A 14,147-nucleotide genomic window follows, 5' to 3' on the forward strand; every position below is an offset into this window, starting at 1 on the left:
ACCCGAAGGAGGTTTTGTATTGGTAGAACCCATCATGACTATGCCTGATCGATCGGTGGTGGACCCGGAGCTGGTAGGGTAGAGCCTCTAGCGAAAGGTGTCGTGCCACGAGAATCCTCTCGAAGTGGATATTGGTGGTTTACCCTCTGTAGAGACCGGTGGTCTACACGGAGCTGGTATTGTAGAGATTTCAGCAAACGGTGCTGTCCCACCCAACTCCTATGAACTGGAGCATGTACCGATGTGCCTTCGTAGAACCCGATGCACTGTAAGTAGTGGTGATGATTCCGCTGAATCTGATCAAGAAGGATCTGCATCTCGAGGACAAGATGTCAGCTGTCATTCACCTGAACCCGAGCTGGAGTCAGCAACGGTAGCTTATATGGCACGGACTGTCCTTCAAGCTCTAAAGATCCAGTTGGGTGGTTCACAGGGCCAGCTACTCCAAGCAATTGTCACTACAAAAGACCAGCCAGCATGCTTCGTCATCTCCTGCATACTGTTTGACAAGCTGAAGCACTGCAACTGGCGCATTGTTCAATCCCATCAGCATGGAGAGAGGAGCTATGTTTATGTCAAGATGATTCATGCTGACTTGATAAGGTTCCATGATAAGATGTATGGATGGGGTGAGGCAAGAGCCACATTTTGCAGCATTCACACAGTCTTTGCTCTTGAGCCAGACCCCATGGATGCTTACCCAGCGGTGCAGCTGTCCTGACTTGATATATGTTTTATGATCAGTATGCTGCTGTCGTGGAACTGTGATGTGGAGCTACCTTTCTTATGGTTTCTAGGCTTTTGGTTTCAACATGTATTATGGAGCTTACCTTAGGACTTTCGCATGCGTTTGGCTGTTGACCTGTAATGTTTGTGGTTGGTTGTCTAATCTACTTGGCACAATCACATTGCAAAGGCAAATGTTCCTTTTCTCTTTAATTGTTATTATGATTTATGTGTTATAACCAGGCAAGAATATGCAATCTTGGTTCTCTGACCGATATATATTTACATACAACTTTTGTTCACATAATAACACTTACACGGGAAAAGAGTAGCTTTCTCTGTTGGACAAACACCAAACCACAAAAGGGTAACAACACAATATCCAAACTAGGTACGGCACCTGTTGAGCATACATGACTTTTGGCGTAAAATCACGTTAACCAACACTAGCATCATCTTGTTCTTTGCAAGGTGCTATGCTTATCAGTCTAATCCCAATACACCACCTACTTCAGGTGGCACGATGATGTCAAGTGCAGGCTCACTAGTACCAACTCTCTTGCATCAGTCTCCATTGAAGGTACGCCACTGCTGCAGTAGACACCATTAGCAATGCAAGCTGAAGGTGTTCTTATCCTCATATCAGGATCACATAATACAGGTGTCAAGCTACATGCACTAGCCAACACAATCAAAAGTCCGAACTAGGATCGCTAGGAAAAAAACATGAAGATCTTTTTTTCGAATCCCACGCTGAACATCTTTTTCACTAATTAGGTAAGCTCCTGCTGACAAACATATTACAGCAACTCCAGCAGTGGCTCTATATTTTGGCGCTGTGGGCTGATGCTGCGCATGGAGCCGGCAATAGCTTCACCGGAAGCTGCAAACTGTGGCGGCCAAATGCAGGGCTGAAACAGCGTATTTTCAGAGGCGCTATAAATGCAGCGCCAAAAACAGAATATAATAAAAAATAGAGTGCAGTAAAACAGAAGATCAAACAAAGACTAGAAATAGACATAAAATAGGATAAAATTAGCTTGATAGATACTCCGTAGTTCATATTTTTTTCAATGTAGTGCGATAAAACTAAACTAAAACTCGACATCTGATGAGTCCGGTGTCGTGCCCGACACCGGATCCGACGAGAAGAGGTCAATCCAACGGGGGTCGTCCTCGCCAATGGTGGTCGGCCCGGCGAGCTGCGCTTCGATGAAGGCCCGCTTCGTCGCCTTCTCCGCCCTCCGTCGTGCGCGGTCCTCCTTCTTCGCAGCCCGCCTCGTCGCCTTCTCCGCCCTCCGTCTGCGGAAGTGCACGTTCTCAGCGGCAACGTCCTCGGGGAAGCGGGCCGCCCACTCGTGCGTCGCGCGCTCGTCCCGCTCGGCGATGCGCAAACGGTGCTCTGTCTCGCGGCGGCGGCGCTGTTCCTCCTGTCTAACGATGTACGGCGGCGGCGCGAGATCCTCGGCCTGCTGGCGTGTCCACACGTCATGGAAATTCATCGACGATCGCGGGCGCCCGAGCCGCCACGCCACGGCGTCGTACGCGCGCGCGGCCTCGTGCGCGGTCTCGTAGGTGCCGAGGCCGATGCGCTCGCCGCCGTCACGTATCTCCGCGTAATACGTACCTTTGGGGCGCGCGCGGACGCCGCGGTACCCCATGCCCGAGACGCGGCAGTACCGCGAGCTCGACGCAAGACGAGGCATGGCGGCGGCGGAAGCGGAGCCGCGGCGGCGATATTAGGCACAGATGGGCAAATTTCAGCAACCCGTGTCCATCTTTTTTTTGGCAGGATTACGCCATGTACCACCTTCCAATTAGAAAATAGTACTGTTCAGTCTTCCCCTGTTGGGCCCAATATTTCACTTTGGGTTGCCAACGGCCATCTACATGGTAATTGCTATCGGCCTACTTGCTCCGGCTGTCGAAGCCCAATAACTACAAATGGGCCTTTCTGCTCATGCAATTTCGGCCCTTTTCTAATGAAACACAGATCCTATGAATGGCAAAAAAAACGCAGAGATTATACATAAAAGTTGTTTTTATTTATTTTGAATTATTGGGTTCCAATTTTTGAAACTGCTCATGCCCAATATGAAAATCCTTGATCGCTCCATACCCACATGGATAACAGTATTTTTAATAATTCATAAAGTGGATTTGAAATTTAAAACATATCCTAATAATTCTATGATTTAATCTATCAACTTGCAAGATCTTGGAGAGAAAAAGCTTGTATTAGTCTGCAGAATCCTCAACGTTTCAAAGGAGGCAGTGGATCAAAAGAAAAAAGGAAGTAGCCAAAAATTAGGGGTCAAAAATAACTCCAAGAAATGAAACTTTTATTGTTCGTAGAGGATGACATGCGGGACCCATGAGCCAGCAGCTTACTCAACGTTTCAAAGGCGGCATGAGATCGAAAGAAAAAGGCAAGTGACTAAATATCAGGAGCCAAAAATAATCCAAGAAATGAAACTTATTGTACATAGAGGATGACATGCGGGTCCCATTTTGCAGCAGCGGTTTCAGCGTTTCAAATGCGGTTTGAGATCAAAAGAAAAAGAAAGTAGCCAGAAATTAGGGGGTAAAAAAACTCCAAAAAAAGAAAGTTGATTGTACATAGAGGATGACATGCGGGTCCCATGAGTCAGCAGCTTACTCAACGTTTCTAAGGTGGCAGGGGATCAAAAGAAAAAGGAAATAGCCAAAAATCAGAGGGTGAAAAAAAACCAAGAAAAGAAATTTTATAGTACATGACATGCAACTCCGCCTATGTTGTCTCAACATAGCCGGTCCCAAGCCCGGGTAAAGGAGGAGGGTTGTGATAGGCGAGGCGAGCCAACGTAAAAAACCCAGCCACTCTTATGGAGATGAAACCCAAAGGAACCTCGTTGGGGCGTAACCCTCTTAGCGACGCGCCACATCGGAACCCGGGTGTGGTGTCAAATGGGCAAGGGCCGGGCCGTCACCCCCTTGGTGGCGTGCCGTATCTTGATCTGAATACGGTGATAAGTGAGCAAGGGTCGGGTCGCCGCATCCTTAGTGGCGCGCTGCACCGACGCCCCGGTGTAGTGAAAAATGAGCAAGGGTCTCCGCATTTGACTCGACGAGTTCGGAGGGTAAGGAAGTTAGCCGAGCCTAGGAGGATACGCTTAGGTAGCTGGAACGTAGGGTCCCTGACGGGTAAGTTACGGGAGTTAGTTGATACAGCGGTGAGGAGGCGTGTTGATGTCCTATGTGTCCAAGAGACCAAATGGAAGGGACAGAAGGCGAAGGAGGTGGAGGATACCAGTTTCAAGTTGTCGTACACGGGGACAACTTCAAACAAAAATGGAGTAGGCATCTTGGTCAATAAGAGCCTCAGGGATGGAGTTGTGGACGTCAAGAGGCAAGGGGACCGGATGATCCTTGTCAAGCTGGTTGTTGGGGACTTAGTCCTCAATGTTATCAGTGCGTATGCCCCACAAGTAGGCCACAATGAGAGCACTAAGCGGGAGTTCTGGGAAGGCCTAGAGGACTTGGTTAGGAGGGTACCATTGGTGAGAAGCTCTTCATAGGAGGAGACCTCAATGGCCATGTGGGTACATCTAACACAGGTTTTGAAAGGGTGCATGGGGGCTTTGGCTATGGCATCAGGAACCAAGAAGGAGAAGATGTCCTGAGCTTCGCTCTAGCCTATGACATGGTCGTAGCTAACACCCTATTTAGGAAGAGAGAATCTCATCTAGTGACGTTCAGTAGTGGTCTACACTCTAGCCAGATTGATTTTGTCCTCTCTAGAAGAGAAGACAGACGTGCCTGCATTGATTGTAAGGTGATACCTGGAGAGAGTGTTGTCCCTCAACATAAGCTGGTGGTTGCTGACTTTCGCTTTAGGATCCGTGTCCAGCGGGGTAAGCGCGCCAAAGTCGCTAGAACAAAGTGGTGGAAGCTCAAGGGTGAGGCATCCCAGGCTTTCAGGGAGAGGGTTATTAAGGAGGGCCCTTGGGAGGAAGGAGGCGATGCAAACATGATGTGGACGAGTATGGCGACCTGCTTGCGGAAGGTCGCTGTAGAGGAGTTTGGGGTGACTAAGGGAAGTAGAAGGGAAGCTAAGGATACCTGGTGGTGGAACGATGAGGTCCAGAAGGTTATTAGGGAGAAAAAGGACTGTTTCAGATGCCTATATCTGGACAGGAGTGCAGCTAACATGGAGAAGTACAAGGTGGCGAAGAAGGCTGCAAAGCGGGCGGTGAGTGAAGCAAGGGGTCGGGCGTATGAGGACCTCTACCAACGTTTAAACACGAAGGAAGGCGAAAGGGACATCTATAAGATGGCCAAGTTTAGGGAGAGGAAGACGAGGGATGTCAACGAAGTCAAATGCATCAAGGACGGAGATGATCAGCTTCTTGTGAAGGATGAGGCGATCAAGCGTAGATGGCGGGAGTACTTTGACAACCTTTACAATGGAGAGGCTGAGAGCTCTACCATTGAGCTAGACGACTCCTTTGATGATACCAGCATATGCTTTGTGCGACGTATCCAGGAGTCTGAGGTTAAGGAGGCGTTAAGGAGGATGAAAGGCGGCAAGGCGATGGGTCCTGATGGTATCCCCATCGAGGCGTGGAGAGGCCTTGGAGATGTAGCGATAGTATGGCTAACTAAGCTTTTCAACCTCATTTTTCGGTCAAACAAGATGCCCGAAGAATGGAGGCGGAGTATTTTAGTACCAATCTTCAAGAACAAGGGGGATGTTCAAAGTTGTACTAATTACCGTGGAATCAAGCTGATGAGCCATACTATGAAGCTATGGGAGAGAGTCATTGAGCACCGCTTAAGAAGGTTGACAAGCGTGACCAAAAACCAATTTGGTTTCATGCCAGGGAGGTCTACCATGGAAGCCATCTTCTTGGTACGACAGCTGATGGAGAGATACAGGGAGCAAAAGAAGGACCTTCATATGGTGTTCATTGATTTGGAGAAGGCCTACGATAAGATACCTCGGAATGTCATGTGGTGGGCCTTGGAGAAACACAAAGTCCCAATAAAGTACATTACCCTCATCAAGGATATGTATGATAATGTTGTGACAAGTGTTCGAACAAGCGATGGCGACACTGATGACTTTCCAATTAGAATAGGGCTACACCAAGGGTCAGCTTTGAGCCCTTATCTTTTTGATTTGGTGATGGATGAGGTCACAAGGGATATACAAGGAGACATCCCATGGTGTATGCTCTTTGCGGATGATGTGGTGCTAGTCGATGATAGCCGAACGGGGGTTAATAGAAAGTTAGAGTTGTGGAGGCGAACTCTCAAATCGAAAGGTTTTAGGCTTAGTAGAACTAAAACTGAATACATGAGGTGCAGTTTCAGTTCTACTAGGCACGAGGAGGGAGAGGTTAGCCTTGATGGGCAGGTGGTACCGGAGAGAGACACTTTTCGATATTTGGGGTCCAAGTTGCAGAAGGATGGCGATATCGATGAAGATGTGGGCCACCGAATCAAGGCTGGTTGGATGAAGTGGCGCCAAGCTTCTGGCGTACTCTGTGACAAGAGAGTGCCACAAAAGCTAAAAGGCAGGTTTTATAGGACAGCTATCCGACCTGCGATGTTGTATGGCGCTGAGTGTTGGCCAACGAAGAGACGACATATCCAACAGTTAAGTGTAGCAGAGATGCGCATGTTGAGATGGATATGTGGCCACACAAGAAAGGATCGGGTACGGAACGACGATATACGGGAGAGAGTTGGGGTAGCACCGATTGAAGAGAAGCTGGTCCAACATCGTCTCAGATGGTTTGGACATATCCAACGGAGGCCTCCGGAAGCGCCAGTGCATAGCGGACGGATAAAACGTGATGAGAATGTTAAGAGGGGTCGTGGTAGACCAAACTTGACATGGGAGGAGTCCGTTAAGAGAGACCTGAAGGTTTGGAATATCGACAAAGATTTAGCCATGGATAGGGGTGCGTGGAAGTTAGCTATCCACGTTCCGGAACCATGACTTGGCTTCGAGATCTTATGGGTTTCAACTCTAGCCTACCCCAACTTGTTTGGGACTGAAAGGCTTGGTTGTTGTTGTTGTAGAGGATGACATGCGGGTCCCATGAGCCAGCAGGTTCCTCAACGTTTTCAAAGGCCGCTGGGGATCAAAAGAAAAAGGCAAATAGCCAGAAATTAGGGGTAAACAATAAATCCAACAAAGGAAAGGTTTATTGTTCATAGATGCTGACATGTGGGACCCATGAGCCAGCAGCGTCAAGGCAAGTGACCAAAAATCAGGTGTAAAAAAAATCCAAGAAAAGAAACTTTATTGTACATAAAGGATGACATGTGGGTCCCATGAGCCAGCACCTTACTCAACGTTTCAGAGGCGGCTTGAGATCGAAAGAAAAAGGAAAGTCACCAAATATCAGGAGCTAAAAATAATCCAAGAAATGAAACTTTTATTGTACATAGAGGTTGACATATGGGTCCCACTAATACAAGCTCTTTCGCTCGAAGATCTTGCAAGTTGATTGTACATAGAGGATGACATGCGGGCCCCATGTGTCAGCAGCTTATTCAATGTTTCCAAGGCGGTAGTGGATCAAAATAAAAGGAAATAGCCAAAATCAGAGGGTGAAAAATAAATCCAACAAAGGAGAGGTTTATTGTCCATGGAGGCTGACATCTGGGACCCACGAGCCAGCAGCGTCCTCTACGTTTAGAAGGCGACTGGGGATCGAAAGAAAAAAGGCAAATAGCCAGAAATTAGGGGTACAAAATAACTCCAAGAAAGGAAATGTTTATTGTTCATAGAGGCTGACATGTGGGACCCATGATCCAGCAAAGTCTTCAACGTTTCAAAGGCGGCAGGGGATCAAAAGAAAAAGGAAGTAGCCAGAAATTAGGGGGTAAAAAATAACTCCAAGAAAGGAAACTTTTATTGTTCATAGAGGATGACATGCGGGACCCATGCTCCAGCAGCTTCCTCAACGTTTCAAAGGCGGCATGAGATCGAAAGAAAAAGGCAAGTGACCAAATATCAGGAGCCAAAGATAATCCAAGAAAAGAAACTTTATTTACATAGAGGATGACATGCGGGTCCCATTTTGCAGCAGCGGTCCCAACGTTTCAAATGCGGCTTGAGATCAAAACAAAAAGAAAGTAGCCAGAAATTAGGGGGTCAAAAAAATCCAAGAAAATAAAGTTGATGGACATAGAGGATGACATGCGGGTCCCATGAGCTAGCAGCTTACTCAACGTTTCCAAGGCGGCAGGGGATCAAAAGAAAAAGGAAATAGCCAAAAATCAGAGGGTGAAAAAAAACAAAGAAAATGAACTTTTATAGTACATAGAGGATGACATGCGGGTCCCATGAGCCAGCAGGTTCCTCAACGTTTCAAACGTGGCATGAGATCGAAAGAAAAAGGCAAGTGACCAAATATGAGGAGCCAAAAATAATTTAAGAAAAGAAAGTTTTATAGTACATAGAGGATGACATGCGGGTCCCATGATCCTGCAGGTTCCTCAACGTTTCAAACGTGGCATGAGATCGAAAGAAAAAGGCAAGTGACCAAATATCAGGAGCCAAAAATAATTCAAGAAAAGAAACTTGATTGTACATAGAGGATGACATGCGGATCCCATTTAGCAGCAGCGGTCTCACCGTTTGAGAGGCTGCGCGGGATCGAAAGAAAAAGGCAAGTGACCAAATATCAGGAGCCAAAAATAATCCAAGAAAAGAAATTTTATTGTACGTAGAGGATGACATGCGGGTCCCATTTTGCTGCAGCGGTCTCAACGTTTCTAAGGCGACACAGAACCAAAAGAAAAATGAAGTAGCCAGAAATCAGGGGGTGAAAAAAATCCAAGAAGAAAGATTTCAATTGGGCTGCATCTGGACATCTGGGCCTTCGAACTATCCTGCTTGGCCTTTTGACTCGTACAATTTCAGCCCACTCCAACACAGGAAAGTTCCGAATTTTCTAAAAAAAAAGAGGAAAGTCCTATGCTTCGCAAAGACAAAAAAACAAGGAGATTCAACATACAAGTTTTTTTTATGTAAAAATAAAGATTTAATTATCCGTTTGATATAGCTCAGAGCGCAATACACTGTTTATTGTCTGCAAAATAATCAAGATATCATATGTTTCTTGTACGGGGAGGCTGACATCGGGGACCCATGAGCCAGCAGCGTCGTCAACATTTTAAAGGCGGCAGGGGATGGAAAGAAAAAATAAACCAAAAATATGTTGGTACAAAATCCAAGAAAAGAAACATTTTCGTTCTAAGAGGATGACATGCGGGACCCATGAGGCAGCATCATCCTCAGCGTTTATTGTTCATAGAGGCTGACATGTGGGACCCGTGAGCCAGCAGCGTCCTCAACGTTTTAAAGGCGGCAGGAGATCGAAAGAAAAAATTAGCCAAAAATCATTTGGTAAACAAAATCCAAGAAAAGAAACATTTACCGTTCTGAGAGGATGACATGCGGGACCCATGAGGCAAGAAAGATCCTCAACGATTCCAAGGCGGCAGGGGATCAAAGGAAAAAAAGGAAATATCCCGAAATTAATTAGGGGTTCAAAATAAATCCATCAAAGGAAACTTTTATTGTTCACAGAGGATGACATGTGGGACCGACCTGCCAACAGCGTCCTCATCGTTTCAAAGGGGGCAGGAGATCAAAAGAAAAAGGCAAATAGCCAGAAATTAGGGGTCAAAAATAACTCCAAGAAAGGAAACTTTTATTGTTCGTAGAGGATGACATGCGGGACCCATGAGCCAGCAGCTTACTCAATGTTTCAAAGGCGGCATGCGATCGAAAGAAAAAGGCAAGTGGCAAAATATCAGGAGCCAAAGATAATCCAAGAAAAGAAACTTTATTGTACATAGAGGATGACATGCGGGTCCCAATTAGCAGCAGCGGTCTCAACGTTTCAAATGCGGCTTGAGATCAAAAGAAAAAGAAAGTTGATTGTACATAGAGGATGACATGCGGGTCCCATGAGTCAGCAGCTTACTCAACGTTTCCAAGACGGCAGGGGATCAAAAGAAAAAGGAAATAGCCAAAAATCAGAGGGTGAAAAAAAACCCAAGAAAATAAACTTTTATAGCACATAGAGGATGACATGCGGGTCCCATGAGCCAGCAGGTTCTTCAACGTTTGAAACGTGGCATGAGATCGAAAGAAAAATGCAAGTGACCAAATATCAGGAGCCAAAAATAATTCAAGAAAAGAAACTTGAGTGTACATAGAGGATGACATGCGGGTCCCATTTAGCAGCAGCGGTATCACCGTTTGAGAGGCTGCACGGGATCGAAAGAAAATGGCAAGTGACCAAATATGAGGTGCCAAAAAAATCCAAGAAAAGAAAGTTTTATAGTACATAGAGGATGACATGCGGGTCCCATGAGCCTGCAGGGTCCTCAACGTGGCATGAGATCGAAAGAAAAATGCAAGTGACCAAATATCAGGAGCCAAAAATAATTCAAGAAAAGAAACTTGATTGTACATAGAGGATGACATGCGGGTCCCATTTAGCAGCAGCGGTATCACCGTTTGAGAGGCTGCACGGGATTGAAAGAAAAAGGCAAGTGACCAAATATGAGGTTCCAAAAAAAATCCTAGAAAAGAAAGTTTTATAGTACATAGAGGATGACATGCGGGTCCCATTTAGCAGCAGCGGTCTCACCGTTTGAGAGGCGGCAGGGGATTGAAAGAAAAAGGTAAGTGACCAAATATGAGGTGCCAAAAAAATCCAAGAAAAGAAAGTTTAATAGTACATAGAGGATGACATGCGGGTCCCATTTAGCAGCAGCGGTATCACCGTTTGAGAGGCGGCAGGGGATCGAAAGAAAAAGGCAAGTGACCAAATTTGAGGTGCCAAAAAAAACTCCAAGAAAAGAAAGTTGATTGCTCATAGAGGATGACATGCGGGTCCCAATTAGCAGCAGCGGTGTCAACGTTTCCAAGGCGGCAAGGGATCAAAAGAAAAAGGAAGTAGCCAGAAATCAGGGGGTCAAAAAAAATCCAAGAATAGAAAGATATTTGGTTCATAGAGGATGACATGCGGGACCCATGATCCTGCATCGTAAACGGCTCGATCGGAGAGCGTTGAACGAGATGGCGCGATCGAGAAAAAAAACAATGCCAGAGAGGCTGCCATCTGGGCCCTACATCCCTCGGCGGTGAGGATTTGCGTTGACTCGGCCGGCGAACCCGAGAATTCGAGATGCACCACGTCCCGGGCCACCATACGCAACGTTTTGGCCGTTTTCGTCGGGCTAGGTGGCCTCAAAAACGATAAAAAAAACGTTTTGACATGCACAACGGACAGACCCAAAATCGTAGGCCATGGTACACCAGCAACCACGGCGCGACTTCAACTTCGTCGGCCATGGCAACTTTTCTTGTAGTGACATGTGTTCACGGAGTGTTAATGCTTTGCTCCGGTACTCTATTAAAAGGAGTACCTTAATTACCAGTAGTTTCCCTAGAGGCCCGGCTGCCACCGGCTGGTAGGACAAAAGATGTTGTGCAAGTTTCTCATTGCGAGCACATACGACTATATACGGAACACATGCCTATGGTTATTTAGTATTTGGATATTGTTTTATTATTATCTGCAAATGCCTTGTCTTGATTATTACATGAGTTATCTTATCCATGCAGCGCCCGTTCATCCATCCCTATGCCTAAAGTATTTTAATCCTGATGTTTACTATAATCACTACTGCTGTCTTTATTACACTGCTTCTTATATTTCACTATCACATCTGCTATAAAACTGTTACTCGATAAACTATTGCGAGCAAGTCTATTTCCAGGTGCAGCTGAATTGACAACTCCGCTGTTAAGGCTTACAAATATTCTTTGGCTCCCCTTCTGTCGAATCAATAAATTGGGTTTTACTTCCCTCGAAGACTGTTGCGATCCCCTATACTTGTGGGTCATCAAGACTATTTTCTGGCGCTGTTGCCGGGGAGCATAGCTTTATTTGCAAGTTCACCTGAATTGATATTGTTCGCCGCAAATCCTCCATAATGGGTAAACCTCGCGATGCTAAAGTCGCCATATTACCATCCACTACAAGAAAAGGTACAACTCTGAGTACCTCTGCTGCTCTTGATTCACCATCTGTGATAAGTCAACTTGTTTCACCACCACAAGCTTCACGTGTTGGTACTTCTGCTGAATCTGAAAATTATTTTGATAATTTTGATGATGCTTCTACTGTGCTTGATGATAATGGTTCATTAGGTCCTTTTCTAGATGCTACAATTGCTAGGTCTAGACAAATTGAAAATACTGAAATTCCTAATGAAAATACTCTTACACCTGTTAATTCACATGAGTCTGTCGAACACTCTAGTGATGATCCTGATGAAGATTATGTGGAACTTGATGATGATTTTATTGATAAATGTAATGCTACTACTGGTGCAAGTAACATTAAAAAGCTTCTTGCACAACATGCTGTTAGATATAAATTGTCTACTGATCCTAAATTTGCCACATCTCCTATAAACACTAAGGATAAGGATTATGATTTTTCTCTTGATTTATCTCATATATCTATTGTTGAGAAAACACCTTTGTGTGGTACTGAAAAAGAAAGTGCTGTAGAGCACATGAATGAGTTTTCTACATTGAATAGCTTGTTTTCTAATGATATCAAGAAGCGTACTTATTTTGTTGCTAAATTTTTTCCTTTCTCATTAAAGGATGATGCTAAAACTTGGTATAATAGTTTGCCTCCTGATTCTATTGATAGTCCAATTGGTTTGCTTGATGTTTTCTTTCGAAAATATTTTCCTGCTAGTGCTCAACATATTGCTTTGCAGAAAATTTATAGTTTTGACCAGGAAGATGGAGAGAAATTGCCTGAAGCTTGGGCAAGGTTTTGCTCTCTTCTTAGAGCTCGGCCTGGACATGATTTGGAAAAGCATGACTTACTTGATATATTTTATAGTGGACTAACCATTGAGTCTAGGGCATACCTAGATAGTTGTGTTGGTCGTGTTTTCAGGAAAAGAACTCCAGACAAAGTTGAAGAATTAATGGCTAGAATAAGCCAAAATCATGATGATTGGACTCCACCTGAACCAACCCCAACACCAATATTGAAGAAGAGGGGTATGATTGAATTAAATGATGAAGATATGAGGGAAGCCAAGAAATCTCTTAAAGAGAAAGGTATTAAATCTAAAGATGTGAAGAATCTACCTCCCATAGAAGATTTATGTAAGATAACTCCCCCTTCATCCACAATTGAGGTACATTCTCTTCAACTCTTTGATAAAGGAGACATTCCTTACTCAAAACCTCCTCATCAATGTTTAGATGAATTTGATAATTATGTTGTTAAGCAAGATAACTTTAATATGAGAGTAGAGAATCATTTAGTGGAAAATTCTCAAGTTATTAGTAAATTGCATGATATTGTGGAGAGAACCTCCAATGATGTTAAGATGTTTATTAAACATTTTCATATGGTTCAAACTCAAATTGATCAACTCACTAAAGTTCAAAATGACTTGTTAAAAAATACTTCTAAAGAAAAACATGCTTATGAAGTAACAACTAGAGGTGGTGTTTCTACTCAGGATCCTCTATATCCTGAGGGGCATCCCAAAAGAGTTGAACAAGATTCTCAACGAACTAAAGAAACTAGTGCTCCTTCTAAGAAAAAGAAGAAGAAACATAAAACTGTTGTAGAATCTTCTGAACCTGTTAATGATCCTAATAGTATTTCTATTTCTGATGCTAAAACTGAAAGTGGTAATGAACATGATAAAGATAATGATAAGAATGAGGTTTCTGATAAAGAAGAGGTTGAAGATGAACCTGAAAAGCATGCTAAAAATAAAAAGTACACTAAAGAAGATTTCATTGCTAAGAAACATGGTAATGAAAGATAACCTTGGGTTCAAAAGCAAATGCCTTTTCATGTTAAGAAACTAAAATCAAAGGAGGAAGAACACTATAATAAATTTTGTGATTGGATGAAACCTTTGTTCTTGCAAATCCCTTTGACTGATGCTATTAAATTGCCTCCTTATTCAAAGTATATGAAAGATATTGTCTCTAACAAAAGGAAAATTCCTAATGAGGAGATTTCCACTATGCTTGCTAATTACTCTTTCAATGGCAAGGTTCCAAAGAAGCTGGGAGACCCAGGTATACCAACTATCCCTTGTTCCATCAAGAATAATTATGTTAGAACTGCTCTATATGATTTGGGAGCAGGAGTTAGTGTTATAACTTTTTCTCTTTACAAGAGACTTTATTTAGATAAGTTGATACCAACTGATATATCTTTGCAAATGGCTGATAAATCTACTGATGTTCTTGTTGGTATATGTGAGGATGTTCCTGTTCAAGTTGCTAATAATTGCTTAATATTAACTGATTTTGTTGTGTTGGAAATGCCTGAAGATGATAATATGTC

The sequence above is a fragment of the Lolium perenne genome, chromosome 4, assembly GCF_019359855.2.
Source record: "Lolium perenne isolate Kyuss_39 chromosome 4, Kyuss_2.0, whole genome shotgun sequence".
Lineage (NCBI taxonomy): Eukaryota > Viridiplantae > Streptophyta > Magnoliopsida > Poales > Poaceae > Lolium > Lolium perenne.